The sequence below is a fragment of the Priapulus caudatus genome, unplaced genomic scaffold (genome assembly GCF_000485595.1).
Source record: "Priapulus caudatus unplaced genomic scaffold, Priapulus_caudatus-5.0.1 Scaffold166, whole genome shotgun sequence".
In the NCBI taxonomy this organism is placed as follows: Eukaryota; Metazoa; Priapulida; class Priapulimorpha; order Priapulimorphida; family Priapulidae; genus Priapulus; species Priapulus caudatus.
Genome location: NW_014577227.1, coordinates 439,958 through 445,453, shown reverse-complemented (window position 1 = coordinate 445,453; position 5,496 = coordinate 439,958). Strand labels below are relative to the sequence as shown.

Here is a 5,496-nt window from a genome sequence, read left to right as displayed (position 1 = left end):
GTACTATAGCTCGATACCTATAACATCAGACGATTTTACTAAGACAGCAACTGCAAGAACCCCAGAACTATATTTCAGATCAAGATTATATATATATAATCTATATGCCTGCACGCACGCACGCACATACACAGACATAATATGCACACGCACGCACGATCACAGACACACTCACACACATAGGAACGCACGCTCGCACGCACGCACGTACGCACGCACACACACACACTCGTATATTATCTGATTATTGATAAGATATATATAGGAGAAATTGTTGCACATATGAAGGAGAATGGCACGGGCTTCGATTATCACGTCCACTGTACGAGAGTTTTCTAACAGCAACTGTACTGTTGTTTGTTTTGTCATTTCGTTATAGTAAATCGTTAAGGACAACGCGAACGTGTAAACAATAAAAACGGAAACAAGAGAGTCCGCAGGTTATGCCACACAACGAAACGCGATTGCGCATGCGCGTATGGCGAACACAACACACTGCCTTGTAATTCGGCGTCCTACAGTCGGACGTGTACGGTGCCTTCATCCTAGTGATGCTTCTCTGCAAATATGCATATGTAATAATAAATACATAACATTATAAAAATAAATACGTTGATAAGTTGCTGCACAATATAAGATAAGATGCTGTGTAACTATAATTGTATCGTGTAGTAGTTATACCTGTACTGTGTAGTTGTAGGGGGTAGACGGGTCACTGACGAAGACGTTGTTAGCGACCGTTTCCGTACGAGTGTGTCAGCTGTAACTACACAGTATATGTACAACTACACAATACATGTGTAACTACACAGTATAGGTACAACTACACAATACATGTGTAACTACACAGTATAGGTACAACTACACAATACAGGTGTAACTACACAGTACAGGTATAACTACTACACGATACAATTATAGTTACACAGCACAGCTGTAACTACACAGTATAGGTACAACTACACAGCACAGCTGTAACTACACAGTACAGGTATAACTACTACACGATACAATTATAGTTACACAGCACAGCTGTAACTACACAGTATAGGTACAACTACACAATACAGGTGTAACTACACAGTATAGGTACAACTACACAGCACAGCTGTAACTACACAGTACAGGTACAACTACACAATACAGGTGTAACTACACAGTATAGGTACAACTACACAATACAGGTGTAACTACACAGTATAGGTACAACTACACAGCACAGGTGTAACTACACAGTATAGGTACAACTACACAGCACAGGTGTAACTACACAGTATAGGTACAACTACACAATACAGGTGTAACTACACAGTACAGGTATAACTACACAATACAGGTGTAACTACACAGTACAGGTACAACTACACAATACAGCTGTAACTACACAGTATAGGTATAACTACACAATACAGGTGTAACTACACAGTATAGGTACAACTACACAGCACAGGTGTAACTACACAGTACAGGTACAACTACACAATACAGGTGTAACTACACAGTACAGGTATAACTACACAATACAGCTGTAACTACACAGTACAGGTATATAATAACTACACAATACAGGTGTAACTACACAGTACAGGTACAACTACACAATACAGGTGTAACTACACAGTACAGGTATACCTACACAATACAACTGTAACTACACAGTACAGGTACAACTACACAATACAGGTGTAACTACACAGTATAGGTACAACTACACAATACAGGTGTAAACTACAGTACGAGTATAACACAGCAGTATATATAATAATAATATATTATATATATTAATAGTATATGTGTGCTGTGTGTTTGATGTTTGTGGCGTAGCGTGCGTGCGGCGTGCGTGCGTGCTGTGCGTGCGCGTGTGCGGTGCCCTGGCGTATGGTTTATGTGTGTGAGTGTGTCCGTTGTCGTGTGTAATGATAATGATGCTATGACTTAACGGATCACTAATCAAACAGATATGCAATAGCAAATAATGAAAGATTACATGATTATTATGCACGTATCATCTTCCATAATTATAACGGTACATATTTATAGCCGAATTTTTATAAAAAAAAAGTATGTACATGTCTCTCTCCTCCTCGACTCTCTGCCCCCGCCTGCTCTCTCTCTCGTCGGTCTCTGCCCCCTTTCTCCTGCTCTCTCCTCCTCATCCCTCTCTCTCATCTCTCATCTCGTCTCTCGGTCTCTCTTTGTCTCTCCTCCTTCTCGCCGCCATCCCGATCCTCCCTCAACCTCTCCGTCTGTTCTATTAAGAAGACAAGTAAAGGTCTGGCAGGTCGCATGTAGACAACTCGCGGCGTGTTGGTGTAACTCATCATTGAAACATTATGGTACATAACGGCGCTTACGGTTGCCGCGCAAGCCACCGATCAGTTCGGCCGAGTTTTCCATGCGCATCTGTTGAAGCCTTCTAGCTGTCACCAAGCTGTCACAAAGCTGACCACAGGATCGTTCCCGGTCGCGACTTGTCGAGAGAAAAGCCGCTGTGGCGGGGATATGACACGTGCGAAAGTATTGCGCACCGCGACCAGTGAACGCGTGAAGGGAAATTATATCTGTTACGTGTGGCAAATGGAAACTCCCACCAGCTGTTAACTGTTTGATCGGTTACTGCTGACTGGGGTATTTCCTTGTTCGAATATCCAAATGTCGTCCACTGGTTCGTATACAAACACGTTTACATTTAACAACAGCCGTTTATATCCAGGGGAGCACCTATTATACTGTAATTAACTGTGTCCCAGAAAAAAGAACTCCTTTAATACATCCCTTATGACATCACAAGGATTTTTCTTCAGCAGTCCTTACGGATCGCCAACATGTAGTCATATCGCAAAGCGTCCGTAAATAAACTCGCTGGGTTACCGTATTAAACTCGTCACGAACGTCGCAGCACTGTAAGGAATCCGTGAAATATGAGAGGCAAATTTTTTTGACTTTTCGACAGAGTGTCACGGATTTGATTTTCGCTAAATAATCGCGTAAACAAATCCGTAAGATCGCTAAACCGCTGCAACAACACGTAACATCCGTAAAACTGCTACGCCAAGAATCCGTAAAATAGACAGTTCGTAAGCAATTTTTACGATTTGCTGTGGATTATTTACCATTTTGTTATTATCGGGATATTACGACGTGAGCTTAGTGTTGTTTCGATTTCATTCGCCGTCGTTACGATGTCTTGCTTATCGGATTGTTTACGGGTTATACGAGCACTTGGTACGAATAGATACGTATACATTACGTATTTTAACGTCATTGTTTACGATTTGGGAAGGACTGCAAAATCGAAACGTCATTTTCATTGTATCAAGAATTCAGAGAGTCTTCTATCTCTGGCATATCTACTCTACAATCACTTACAAAGCATGGCTCCAAGAAAGAAGCGCAGTCAACAAAGAGGAAAGAGGGCACGCTCGCCTAAACCTTGAACCCACCACTACTAGCTTCACAGTGGCTAGTTGAAGAGCAATTGATTAGAAATTGTTGATATAACTGCAATCGTGTTCTCTCATATGCCATGTTGTCTCTCTGGATGTCAGTGCTGATAGATTTGAATTTGCAGGATATTTTATATACTTTTGCCAAAAAATCGTAAAGACTCGTAAATACTCGTAACTAACTCGTACCTATTCGTAATCAACACGTAAACAGGTACGTAATAACACGTAAATAGCTTCGATTGAATCGTTAACATCCGTAATATAATCTCTAACAATCGTAAAATGCCCGTAAGTGCTCGTAGCTTATCTAAGGACAACTCTTACAAAATCGATGGAATTTTGCCCGTAAATACATCGTAATATACTCGTAATAATCCGTAATAAACCGTAAATAAGCTCGTTAATAACACAACGTAAATCGCTTCGTAAAAGGTGGCCAAATCGTAAGATCCGTGTACTTTACGAAAATTGTGCGAATCCGTAAGGACCCGTAAGAAAAACCGTCGTATGATGAAGGGCGGATATATAACACCAACCAAGAAGTATCATTCGTGACCGCCCTGCTATATCGATCTAAAAAAAAACGTGTATGACTCCACCTAGCCTGTTAGGATAAAAAACATCTACCCCTCATGTAAACACCCAACTACAACAATAGCCAGACGGTGCAGACATTGTATATAATGATACATATTTGATAGCAATTTGATGGTATTTGATAATAGACCCCTACACACAAGCACACACACCGCACACAACACAGACACACACATCACACACACACACAACGCCAAGCACACACCACACACAACACCACAACATCACTACAACACACACCACGCAACACCACATCACACACATAGCACAGACACACAACACACACACACAACACACACACACACACACACACACACCACACAACACACACACAATACACACACACCACATAACAACACACACACACACACATCACAGCGACGTCACACACACACACAGCACACACCACACACACATACACACACTCCACACCAGGGGGACACCGACGCCCCACACACACAGCACACGCGCGCGCACAGACAACACACACACACACACATAATCACACACACCACACACACACTACACACACACACACACACACACACACACATACAGTGTCGTGACTCGTGCCCGCGTTGTTTGCTAGCGCGTTGGTGTTTGCGCGCACGCAGTTTGTTTTGCACGTTATGGGCCACTATATGTAATTGAAGCACGCGGAATGCAAGCTAATAAAACAATACAATGAGTATATGGATGTGATCCGGATATATATATATTAAGGATCACATCCATATACTCCTTGCATTGTTATATTATATATATATATATAACGAGAGAAATAAATATAGAGAATGATACGCCTGACATCCTCCGCGTCTCGTTTTCGCTGCACACGCACACAGGCCTGCATCACGACGTGCATACAGCGTCTCATCGCGACAGAATGCGGATGCTACGATCCGCGATACCCGCTCACCGCCGAGGCTGTTGCCGTAGCATCGTCACGCATCGACAGGATGCGCAGCTGCCAGAAGGAGAGCGCATCGTGGCGCAAGGAGCAAGAGGCGACGAACAGGAGCAAAGCAAACTCAATAGGTGCGTTGTAGACATATAGAAATAATATACTAGTTAGACTCTCTATATATGGCTATGGCTGTAAAGCAGAAGAGCGTGTCGGTAGATGTCGAGTACAGTGCCGAATCTGCCGATGCATGCACTTGGGGAGGGAGAACGAGACAGTGAGAGAGAGAGAGAGAGAGACAGGAAGAGGGGGAGAACGATAAACAGAGAGAGAGGGGAGAACGAGAGAGGTGGAGAGAGAAAGAGCGAGCTCGATAGAGAGAGAGCGTGCGTTCAAGAGAAACAGCGAGATAGGGAGGGAGGGGAAGAGAGAGAGAAAGTGGGTAGGGAGAGAGAGAGAGAGGAGGGAGAACGAGAGAGGTGGAGAGAAGAAAGAGCGAGCTCGATAGAGAGAGAGAGAGAAGAAGGCGAGCTGATAGAGAGAGAG

General features: G+C 43.1%; 1 protein-coding gene across 2 annotated transcripts in view; it reads left to right on the top strand.

Moving 5' to 3' along the window:
• Nucleotides 1–856: 856 nt before the first annotated feature.
• Nucleotides 857–5,496, top strand: part of LOC106806526 (FMRFamide-activated amiloride-sensitive sodium channel-like) — a 9,704-nt gene continuing 5,064 nt past the window's right edge. The window contains exons 1-2 of one of the 2 annotated variants that reach the window (XM_014808497.1): nt 857–874; nt 4,892–5,084. The gene's annotated coding sequence lies outside the window, so the exon portion shown is untranslated. The other variant, XM_014808498.1, reaches the window with a different exon arrangement.